Here is a 12,690-nt window from a genome sequence, read left to right as displayed (position 1 = left end):
TCATAAAAAAATTGTATAATATTATGTACGTACATGTTTCATAATAGTTTAATCTCTTTTTATTAAATTCAAGTCGTAACTTCAAAATTTGCATACAGCTAAAGCGCTGTCTACACGATCAAGCAAAAGGGCTTAATTATAAATCTTACAGATTAAATATTCTGTAAGAACTATAGTCTAACAAGTTCGTTTGTGGCACTCCCATGATATGTGAGCGACGGGGGAAAGACTGCGCGGGTGTGAAATCGTGCGTGCGGGGAAGTGGGGTGCATCAGTCGTGGGATTTTCATTCATCGCTACACGCCCTCCGCCCCGCGCGGACCGGACAATAATAGCTTGAAAAGCAAATATTGTTGATTTTCTCTTGTTTTGACACTTGTCATTTGTTCTGTGTTAAGGGCGTGTGTACGACCAGGCTGCATCATCATTTACTTTCAAGCATGACTGGCGTCAATGTAGTCTATGTAATATAAAAAAAAAATATAAGGGATACGTGTGATCGTAGCTTTACACTAGCGTATCTCATATCACAGTGTCGGCGCCAACAATTGCGACATAGCGACGATTTTGTAGTAAATCTTACGCAGAATTTTAATTACCAACTGGATTTAGTCAGTACATGCGATTAATCTCGTGAGAAAGTGGTTTCAATGCAAATATTAAATGTTTTGTATAAATGGATAGATGGAATTAATATGTAACGAACGAATATTTGGCTTTTAAAGAAGTCCTGTTATTTCGAAAAAACGGAGCTTTCTTACAAAATTGTACCCTTCAAAATAAGAATATAAAAAAAAAAATTTGAACTAACTTGGTGCTGGTTAAACCTATATAAAACCGGCACGAAAAACGTAGAACTTTATCATAATATAGTAGGATGTGCGATATGTATTTTTTCTGATGTATTCTCCTTATGGGACCTCAGCGGCGTCACCGGGGGGTTAGGTCGAGCGCAGAAGCATCGCCTGATGGGGCTCGTAGGCAGAAGCAGAGTAGATGGGCGGAACGACTCTCTAAGGGCGTCCCCTCTGAGACACGGAAGGGAGTTTTGGCCTGAGTGTATCAGTCCGGCAGACCCCGAGATCGTGAGTTAAAAAGCCCACGTCTGGGTGACGTCAGATACCGGGGATGGCGGTGTAGCTTGTGTTTGTGTTGCCTGAGAAGTATTGTCGTTCGTCATGTCAACAAATTAAATAAATTAAAAAATAAAATAAAATAAAACATTATTTATAAAAGTTGAATTGATGATTTAATCTGTAATATTTAATAAAAATCTTAATTAAAAAACTACAGCATTGAAGAAACTGATTCAAGATAGAAATATTTAAAACAAAAAACCGACATAAAATATAACTTGGTCACGCTAAGGGTTTATTCCGATCTAATCAAATTAGTTTTACATAATTAGATAATGTATCTTCAACTTGCGTTTGATCCATTAATTACGACACCTTGTTTATACCTACCTCAAACTGTATCGGATGGCATAACAACTTACAAAATCTTTTAACACTATCATGAGATTAATAAAACGATTTTACAAAAAAAAACGTGTTAAAATCATCAACAAGAAAAACACAATGTTCCAAAAAAAAAAACTCCAAGCCGAATCCCGTCATTCATGCACAATCACAAAACAGTTACAATTTTATTACGGAATAGCTATATTATGTAGATATCTGTTTATCTAACAACTGTAACCTAGTGACAAGGAAGGTTGCGTTGGCCTCGGCTGGTGCTCATCGATGACGTTCAGCGTCCGCTATTTATTTGACGGACCTCCGACTCACGGATATGTTCGGTTCTTGTAACTATAACTAACACATAGAGCGAGAGCCAGACCTTCGTTATTTTATACCCTATTAAAACATATTTGGAACCCTCTTAACTTTAATTTTAAGTTTACGATCAATTATTGTCACCGTTATCTAATAAAATTATTACCTGACGTTTTGAAAGTGCTTGTAAAGTAAATCTAATTGAAATAAATGAAATTTTTATTTGAATTTGCAATTAAGGGGTTTGAATTATGGTGTCTCCAATTTATGGATATATTCGGTTTTTGTAGTTTATTAGCCCCTGTACCGAAGGTAAGAATTACAACAAGTACGCCTGTAGAAGCCAGACATTTGTCATTTTATAAAACAAGACAAGACTTGCGCTGTTCTACAATCATGCCTGGTGGAAAGCAATGATGAGGTCTCTCTAGGTTGGAGCGCGCTTGCATACAATATTACTTTTATGGAAGGGCTTCTGGTTAAGCTAAGGGTCTAACGGTATATGATTTCACATAATATCATCCCGAAGTAAATATAAATCAAATTAACCTTCATACTTTGTAGATTTAAGGGTCTGGATCAAACTGTATTGTCTACGGTACAAACTGCCAACTGTTGTAGAATGACGAAGGTGTGGTCATTGCAGGATTTCGCTCTATAACATAAGCACAGAGTAATCGACTATTGTCACTTGCTAGGATCTATACTCGTTACTAATGAATGTATATCCGTGTCGCTAACTGCTAAGCAATGTAATATACTACTTTTAACTGCATCGTTGGTCCAGTGCTAATTGTGACTTCGGATCCCAGACCAGGGTTCGAGTCCTGGGTCGGGTTGTCTCACCTTGGTTTAGAGCAGTGGCGTGCACTTCATAGATGCAAAAATGTACTACCTATATGCCTACCCTAAGGACTCAATACCAACCTATGTTGGACCACAATACATAGTTGAACAAGGAATTTTACAATGTTTACTTATAGTGCATACCCTAGTCAAAAACCTTATGCACGCCACTGGTTTAGAGAGACGTCAGAAGCGAAGAGGTTTGTAGGATTAGTGACATGAGTCTTGTCGTGGTGGAAATCTACGTCAAAGTGACGTAAGAGATAAGGAAACCTCGTCCTTGCCGACGAAGATACAGAGACGTAAACAATAACACGAACTTACGAAATATAAAAAACGTGATGTCCTTGTTTGTTATTGCTATATTTTTTTTCTACAAATGCAAAAATACTTGTCTCGAACATAGAACCATCTCTTTTTTGGTTAAAGAAGCACCCTTACTGAGAGCTAAAATTAACCCTCGACATGCCTGGTCTGTCAGACCTACTCCGATACTACGTTATGTTCAAATTTGAATAATGCGCTCAACTGCCTTCAGTAGTTGTCTATCATGAACCGTTTCAATCTCTGTATTACAGTAATTCTCTGTATCCGACGAGCTACTGATTTCGAAATATCGTGTATAAAGTCTAAAATTATAGTTTATGCGAGAATGACTTTTTTCGGTCGTTATCAACCTATATTCGGCTTAGCTCGAGTCTCCTCTCAGAATGAGAGGGGTTAAGCCTGGCCCAATGCGGATTGGCAGACTTCACACACGCAGATAATAAAGATAATTCTCTGGTATGCAGGTTTACCCGAACGATGTTTTTCTTCACCGTTTGAGACACGTGATATTTAATTTCTTAAAATGCACACAACTGAAAAGATGGAGGTGCATGCCCCGGACCGGAATCGAACCTACGTCTTCCGGAATCGGAGGTACAGGTCATATCCACTGGGATATCACGGCAATTTCTTACTAACATACTTTCAATATTTTTTGATACACTTATCTTTAACTTTTATACAAATCTACTAATTAAATAAAATATTTATCTTATAATGGATTTTAAAAAATATATAAAATTCAATATTTGGGTCTGACTGACCCACCAGGCATAGCTCGTTTCTCTCACCAGTTATACTAAGGGTTAAAGGTATTTTAATTACATTCTAATACATTTAAGATTTAACCTTAGTACACTTTATCAAAATCTTAGTTACATCATATTCAATATTTTGATATAATTATCTGAACACTAGATCTGTCGCAATGACTGTACAGTGGCCTTGTTGTATTTATCGTTGTCTTAAACGTACGCAATACTTCGTTTTAGTCGGCTTTTTATTTACAAGACGGAGGTTCTGGGTTCGATCCCCGGCTGGACCGATTGAGATTTTCTTAATTGGCCCAAGTCTGGCTGGTGGGAGGCTTCGGCTGTGGCTAGTTACCACCCTACCGATAAAGACGTACCAAGCGACTTAGCGTTCCGGTACGATGTCGTGTAGTAACCGAAAGGAGTGTGGATTTCATCCTACTCCTAACAAGTTAGCCCACTTCCATCTTAGTTTGCTTCATCATTTGCCATCAGGTGAGATTGTAGTAAGGGCTAAGTGATATAAATAAAAAAAAAATAAAAATAAACTTTGACATAAGAAGATTTTTAGGAGAAATCAGAAAGAAGAAATAAGACAAAATTAAAAAAAATACTAGCTTAATGCCATTCGATAGTACCTACCGAAATCCTTATCTACTAGAAATTATTAGGAGTATCGTGCTTTAATTTATTACTACTACTACTACTTCTACGAATACTATCTATAGCCTCAATAGCTCAACGGTAAACCGACCGTACTCATTACCGAGGGTTGGTGGTTCGATCTACGCTGGATTATCGTCGTACCCACACCTAATACTGTCTTTCCTGACTATAGCAAGCGGGAAATGGGAACATAATTAAAAAAATAATGGTAATTGAAGTAAATAAATGCTCTAAAATAATTATCTTATACATCTTATACATTTGCCATTTCTTTATAATAGTGCTGTAGTAATTTTGGAAACAAAACCGATTTTTATGAAAATGAAATAAGACCATACTAAAAGTAGGTATATACTCTATCAAACAAAAAAATGGTTTTTTATATTTGTTAATAAATAACGAAGTTACGAATTAATAAAACTTAAAAGAACAGAATAGTAGAATTGAGAACCTCCTCCTTTCTTTTGAAGTCGGTTAAAAAGAAGTACAGTCTTATTATTCCTAAAGATGATCAAATAAATTAATGCCAAATTAAATTGAGGTCCTCACCTCAGTCTTAACCTTGTCTTTATCGTCTGCTTCAAAAATGTTAATTATTACGAATATTGACATAACATTAACACATTCAAATACTTCCTAGAAAAAGGAAATTTCAATTCCGCTATAGATTATTTAATTTATTATGTCTTTTCTTAACGAAACAAAGGTGACAAAGGCTTCTTAAATTGCTCAAAACATAGTTAGTTCTATTGAAATTCTCATTAAAATCGTTTTAGTTTTTTTTTTATTCTTTACAAGTTAGCCCTTGACTGCAATCTCACCTGATGGTAAGTGATGATGCAATCTAAGATGGAAGCGGGCTAACTTGGTAGGGGGAGACGAAAATCCACACCCCTTTCGGTTTCTACATGACATCGTACCGGAACGCTAAATCGCTTGGCGGTACGTCTTTGTTCGTAGGGTGGTAACTAGCCACGGCTGAAGCCTCCCACCAGCCAGACCTGGACCAATTAAGAAAATCTCAACCGGCCCAGCCGGGGATCGAACCCAGGATCTCCGTCTTGTAAATCCACCGCGCATACCATTGCGCCACGGAGGTCGTCAAAATCGTCAAAATCGTTTTATTGTTTTTACGGGTAAGCATAAACATATAGAATCATTTTAACCGCTTGGATCAATCTCAGGCTTTTCATAAAAGAGGGCATATCGAGCTTATACCCACCATGCAGCTTCAATCCGGGTTGGCGGGCTTATAGCTTGGCAAATTCGTTCGTAACACTACCAATAGTCCGCGCGGGCTGGCGGTAGCGATGCCCCGCGCGCACCACTTCATACCCGGTCAGTCGATCCCTCTGTCCTGCGTGCACGACCTCATACCCGCGGAGTGTTTCCTCTTCCGTCGCCCGCATATCATGAGCGTCATCAACTTGCCAAACTTGCCAAGCTGATAATGTTAAACAATTTTACGATTACTATAAGATATTAACGATAATAATAACCGATGTCTTACCAGGGGTGTGATTCTGCTATTTTATATTCGTCGATGTAGTATTCGCCTATAAGAAGTTTATTAGAATTTGAACTTTATTTCTATGGGATGCCAAAACTAAAATATGACTAATAACGAAGTTGCCATGGAAATGAGCGATGTTACATCGCTGTAAGTTTACAGAATGCAGGGGCTGCTCTTCGACGCAAGGGAGTGCACCCATAACACCACCATCTTCCCAGCTGTGGGCTATTTTTTACTAAAAAATTGTTAAAAGAAAAATAACCGTGTCTCAGCTCGAGACAGTTCTCGAACCTTCGAAACTCGTGATCTGATAAAATAATTTATTAATATAATTCAATAATAAAATTTTAATAAATAAACAAAGGACATTGAATATCTTCTCTATGTTCTATAATAAAATGGCATTACGAAGATTAGGTGCATGGAATTCTGGACCATAATGTTAAACCTCAATAGCTCAACGGTAAGAGCGGTCGGACTTCTCACCGAGGGGTGGTGGTTCGATCCCCGCTCCGTTGGACTATTGTCGTACCCACTCCTAACACAGTCTTTCCCGACTAGTTGGAGGGGAATGGGAATATTGGTCGTATTAATAAAAAAAGTTTTCTATACTAATATTATAAAGAGTTTTTTGTTGTGTTTGTTTTATTGAACGCGCTAATCTCAGGAACTACTGGTCTGATTTGAAAAATTATTTCAGTGCTAGATAGCCCATTTATCGAGGAAGGCTATAGGTTATAATTAATCTCCGTATTCCTACGGGTACGTGAACCACGCGGATGAAACCGCGCAGCGTCTACTACTGATAAATATGCTTAAAAATGTCTCTGCCACACCTGCTGTATGTAACCCTGAACTATAGAGTACTTTTGTTTGCTAGAGAGTAAACAACAGTTTTTTTTAATATTTATTAAAATGATCTCACGTGTACGTGAGACAGAATATTAATTCTTTTATTTTAACATAATATTCTATTGCACGTTAGAAATAATATTTTTATTTCGTTTTCAACAGTAAAGAGTATTGTGTTTACGACACGTTTTAAGTGTAAAGAGAAATAAAACGAGCCATAAAGATAAAACTGAAGACAATGTTGGAACTTCTGGCTGTTATATTTAGGTTTAAAATAGTTATTTAACTAATAGACCGAGAGCCTGCTGCAGTCACACCTACCTTTTTATTCATTATTATAAGTTAGCCCTTAACTACAATCTCATCTGATGGTAAGTGATGATGCAATCGTACCGGTCTAAATCACTTGGCGGTAGAGTGGTAACCAACTACGGCCGAAGCCTCCCGCCAGCCTCAGATTTGGACTAATTACCTTAATCGGCCCAGCCGGAGATCGAACCCAGGACCTCCGTTTTGTAAAAGCACCGCGCATACCTCATTATAAGAAGGCTAAAATGAAAGATAGTGGAGGTTATTGAGCAATCTATTGGTTACTTTTGCTCCGGACAGGTTTCGATTGAAAAGCAACAAACACTATCTACTGTATAACTCAAAAACTTGGGTTTTAATTTTATTTATTTATTTTTATTAAGTTAGATTTATTCACTTATTTAGATTTTAATAAAATTCTTGTATTTTATAAATTTTGGTGAGAGTGGACCTGAAATGGACCATCTTCTTTCACTCTGTAACAATCACAATAATGATGTTAATTCTGATTCTGACTATTTAATTTTTATGCACACACTCAACTGCGAGTTTTTGGGCATATGACGTCACAATAATTGACTTCTTTTGTTTCATTAAAGTAGCTAAAAAACTAACTATGAATTCATTAAATTAAGTAATAAGTCAGTTTTCAAGTTCTACTGTGACACGGTTCTATTTATTTACGTGTGATTAACGATTCCTTGTACAGTCCTGCCAAGCATGACGCGTTTTAATTATTGTAAAGCTAATATAATACTTGGAGTAGATGTTGTAGAGTATATATTCCTTTGTAGGGTTTTTCCGTTGTTTTTTTTGTTAGGCTACGGAACGCTAAGATGCGTTCAGGTGGTACAGGCTCTATGGTCATTTACCGTCCACCAACCATATGTAACGTTCGCGGGCAAACGCATTTTAAATGCCGGTGTTCTAATTTTAAAGTTTTATTTTAATTTTCGGTTTTTTGTTTTTTTTATGTGGTTAAGTGAAATGATGCAAAGTGGAATCTAAGTAAAGGATTTTTTTCATCGGATTATTGAATGTGAGTTTTTATTATTTTTATTTTTAATTCACATTATTATTTTTCTATGTTATTGTTTTCATTTTTATTTTAATAAAAAGTAAGAAATAATTATCTATAGGAATTCATAAATAAAATATATGCGGTTATCACGTATTAATTTATGGCAAATTATATTTATTTATCGCTATTTTATATGTTAATTTATGATGGTTATTTCTAAATTCTAATATCTATTTGTTTTTGTAAGGTTTGTTGAACTGTTTGATGTCTGCCTTTTACCTAAAAAAGCGACTTTCAATTATTGATTTTTAAAGTTTTGGCTAAGTTTAGTTAATTTTGAGAGTATTTTTATGATTTTCACTTTCATTTAATTTGTCATTAGCTTCTCAATAGAATTCAATCCGAAAGGTTTTAGGTTCCCATCCCCGCCTGTTGAACTAATGTCTATACAGCCATACTAAATGTGTATTGTTTAACAACAAACAAATTAGAAATGAAAGTAGAAAATGTATGTCATTTCATAACTTATTTATTTTAAATTATGTATTGTTTATATTTAAAATGTCTTTCAAAATTTATCGATTTTTTTAATTATAATTATTTAATTATAATTATTACGGTTATCAACCCATATTCGGCTCACAGTTCGAGTCTCCTCTTAGAATGGGAGGGATTAGGCTTATAGTCCACCACGCTGGCCCAATGCGGATTGGCAGACTTCACACACGCAGAGAATTAAGAAAATTCTCTGGTATGCAGGTTTCCTCACGATATTTTTCTTCACTGTTTGAGACACGAGAAACTGAAAAATTGGAGGTGCATGCCCCGGGCCGGATTCGAACCCACACAATCAATTGTTCTCAATCTGGGCTCAATTATAGTTATTATTAGGTGTAAAATGACTAGCGATTTATACCCTCATTTTTAATTTGTTTGTTGGTAAACAGTCATATCGAGCAGAGCTCTAGTATAAATATTAATAATAGTGACTGAGACCATTGGTTTAACATGCTCTGTGAGGCACGGTGATAGTTTTCAAATCCGACCATTGAGAATTTTTGAAAGAAAGAAAAGATCGACAACTCTTAGCCTGACTCAGGAGTTGAACCTAGAATCTCATCATTCGAAGCAACAAAGGCTGTTGGAACTACAAGGCAGCTATCTACCTATCTATAAGACATATATTAACATTAGCTTCAAAGGCTCACAGTGCTCCTAATTTTTAGGACGTGTGTGCATCTCTGAATGCTTGTGGCAATCGATAATGGGGATGATGACTAGGTTTGAATATATTGATTTTTATGATAAATTCGGGTAAATAGGATCAATGTTAACTAATTTATACATAAAAAGCAAATATTGTCTGGATATTTGCAAAATAAATCAAATTATAAAATTTCAAAAACTATTAAATTTTTTTTATCGTAATTAGATGAAAATTCATACAGTTTTAGCTTCCTTACATTAAATGTGACATTTTTTAATATATGAACTATAAAGATAACGCCCAAATAACAAAGATATTAGTAATTTTGTTTGAACGCGCATACAAATCTGACGATCATTACATTGCCTATGACGTCATTTTTTCGAGCCATTTTGTATGGGGCGTTTTTCAGGGATCCGCGGCAGCGCCGCAAATCTGACTCTTTAAATCCCTGTAGCTCCGAAAGTAATGATCGCAGATACCCTGTTCCTTTTACAAAATTGCTTTACTATTAGTGTACTCTTAATTTATATACAATTTAAAAAACTGTCATCATCCCTATTTGCTGCAGTCTCCTTGACTATTATATTCACATAATAGTAGGTAATATCTATACTTAATACTATAAAGAGGAAACATTTCTTTGTTTGCGTTGATTAGGCTTCAAAACTACTGAAAAATTCTTTCACTGTTGGGAAGCTACTCTATCCCCGGGTGCGATAGGCTATATTTTATCCCCGTATTCCTACGGGAACGGCAACTACGCGGTATGGTTTAGTTACACCATTTATAAAATCCCAAAACTGCTGATGAATGTGGTGGAAAATTTAGCATAAAATATACAGTCTGCAATTTAGGCTATTTTTTATACCAACATCCCCACGGGGATGGGATACACAAAGATGGAACCGGGAGCAAAAGTAGTCTATTATAGTTTAAAGTTTACCATTTTGCTAAGTTTTGTATTTGTTGGGCCAGCATGGTGGACTATTGGCCTAACCCCTCTCATTCTGAGAGGAGACTCGAGCTCAGCAGTACGCCGAATATGGGGTTGATAATGATGATCAAGTGGAAGAAAAGATTAAAAGTTCTAATTTCTGAAACAGCCAATTATGCTAAGCGTGTCTCATAACATATCGGCCTATTTTAACATAATTTAATTAATTATTTTACTTTGACCCACCACACTGCTTCAATGCGAGTTTGCGGGATTAGGGTGGTAATATTAAATTAACAGCCAATATTGTATGCTGTTAATTTGACATTATCACCCTAGCGCTGTGTTGGTCCCCCATCAGGTGGACTGAGACATCAAGCGAGTCGCAGGGATTCGCTGGATGCAGGTGGCTCAGTATCGTGATGTTTGGAAGACCCTGCAAAAGGCCTATGTCCTGCAGTGGACTGATATGATGACGATGATGATTGTATGCTGATGATTATGACCGGGACTGGTGGGTTACCGTGCTCTCCGAGGCATGTAACACCATCAACTTCCCAACTCAAAACCAATCAAAAACCAAAGGGTATTATTTTAAAGGTTTCGACCCAGTTTTCAAACCCAGAAACTTGTGATTCGAAGCCATATTATGTTATGTTAACCAAAGAGGTAGTTGAACTAGACAAGTGTGAGTTGACTATAATATTAGGAACTGTTTTGTTTACATCAAAGCTTAGGTTAAAGTTAAACTTAAACTATTATAAACACAACTCGCGATTGTAATAATATTACGTAAACATTGAGGGTGATTTAACATAACTTTGTTTGTCTTTGAATTAAGTAACTTATATAGTATCGAATGCCTCGTTGTCCTATGTGGCTTCGGATGACGAGATCCTGGGTTCGAATCCTGGGTCAGAAATTTTCAGTTATGATTCTCCTCCCGGAGTTAGGAAGTTGGTGGTAGTAGACTCCCGTGCATCGGAAAGCACGTTAAATCGTCGGTCTCGATCATTAACATTAACACCACATAGTGGTCGTTAATGAATGTAACATGATCACCCTAAGCCCGCCAATTACCACCACCACGACTTCAATATCCATCCAGGTTCACCACATAGGTAATATTAAAATAAATAAATAAATTATAAAAAATAAAAACACCCGACTCCAAAAAAGTATAAATATACTGAAGTGTGTCTAACCAGAAGTGTAGAAAGCAATTAGATTGCCCCTACTTTGCAGTCGGGTAAACGTGTGCTTCTCGGGCGCACGACAGACGTGATAAATTAAACCTGTTGCCAAGCGTAAGAGAAAGGAAAGTCAGACAGAGTGGCGCCGTAACGCGTTACGTTACGAAGCGGCTTACCCTCCTATAAGAAGTTATCACTTCGAAAATAAAGATGTGCGTCTCGGACCGTTCGACATATTATGTGATAACTTAAACCTGCTGATTTAAGCGTGAGGGAAAAGAAAGTCAGACAGAGTGGCGCCGTAACGCGTTACGTTACGAAGTAATTTACCCTCATGTAGGTTCCTTGATTTTATTATTAGTGTGAGTAATCTTTTACCGCATTGTTTTCTCCACATGTTCTAGTAACTTTTATCCTCAAAGATTCTTTTTCAAGGCAAATCTATGGGTTGAATGTTCGCAGTGGAAACAGGAAAAATAATCCATTGATTAGTATTACGAAATCCTGTTCAAGTGACAGCTTACATCCTTCATATGACACGATCTCGTCTCTGTCTAAATAGTACGAACGTGAAGTGGGTTCTTAACATCTTAAGCCATCACGCCATCTTTGGGTTTTCCTGAAATCTTTTAGGAATCTATTCCGTATCTCTTAGCACGTAATTTATAGGCTATAATAATTATCGAATGTGTGATATTTGCCATTTCTTTTATATAGTGATTATTTTTTATACCGCTCTCGAAATTCTTCATCTAATGTGCTTTTAAGGCAAGAGAAAATAATTTTCTAGTTGATAAGGTTAACAATAAATTATTATTTATTTGGCGTAGCATTTTATATTTTCTTAATTTAAGCCTCGGAATGTCTAACTTGAACCCGTTGACTATAAGCCATTACAACTAAAAGGATAAAGGACATATTAGTCATATTGAAAATATATGGCAGTACTCATAACGGTTAACATCTTGACCAAGTGCGAAAAAAGTCTAGGAAGAAGAAAATATTTCTTCCATTCAAGTGTGGTACAGGATAGTGACTCAAAACAATCATATAGGCAAAGGCATACCTTGAGCAGTTTCGGGAATAAAGCATAGAAACATCTTTCATTTTTTATGTATTTTTATTCAATATTCATAGTAATATTATGATATGATTATACTGATGATTATATTTGTTTAATTAAACGCGCTAATCTCAGGAACTACTGGTCCGATTTAAAAAATTATTTCAATGTTAGATAGCTCATTTATCAAGAAAGGCTATACGATATATATTATCCCAGTATTTCT

General features: G+C 36.2%; 1 protein-coding gene across 2 annotated transcripts in view; it reads left to right on the top strand.

Annotated features, from left to right (window-relative positions):
• Positions 1-12,690, top strand: part of LOC112044389 (uncharacterized) — a 74,318-nt gene that overhangs the window by 12,769 nt on the left and 48,859 nt on the right. Inside the window, exon 1 of one of the 2 annotated variants that reach the window (XM_024080219.2) lies at positions 7,939-8,082. The exons of the other annotated variant lie outside the window; for it this stretch is intronic. The gene's annotated coding sequence lies outside the window, so the exon portion shown is untranslated. Of the gene's footprint in view, positions 1-7,938; positions 8,083-12,690 lie in introns of those variants that run through there. 2 annotated transcript variants of the gene reach the window in all.

The sequence above is a fragment of the Bicyclus anynana genome, chromosome 2 (assembly GCF_947172395.1).
Source record: "Bicyclus anynana chromosome 2, ilBicAnyn1.1, whole genome shotgun sequence".
NCBI lineage: Eukaryota > Metazoa > Arthropoda > Insecta > Lepidoptera > Nymphalidae > Bicyclus > Bicyclus anynana.
This window is presented reverse-complemented; position numbering and strand designations above follow the sequence as displayed.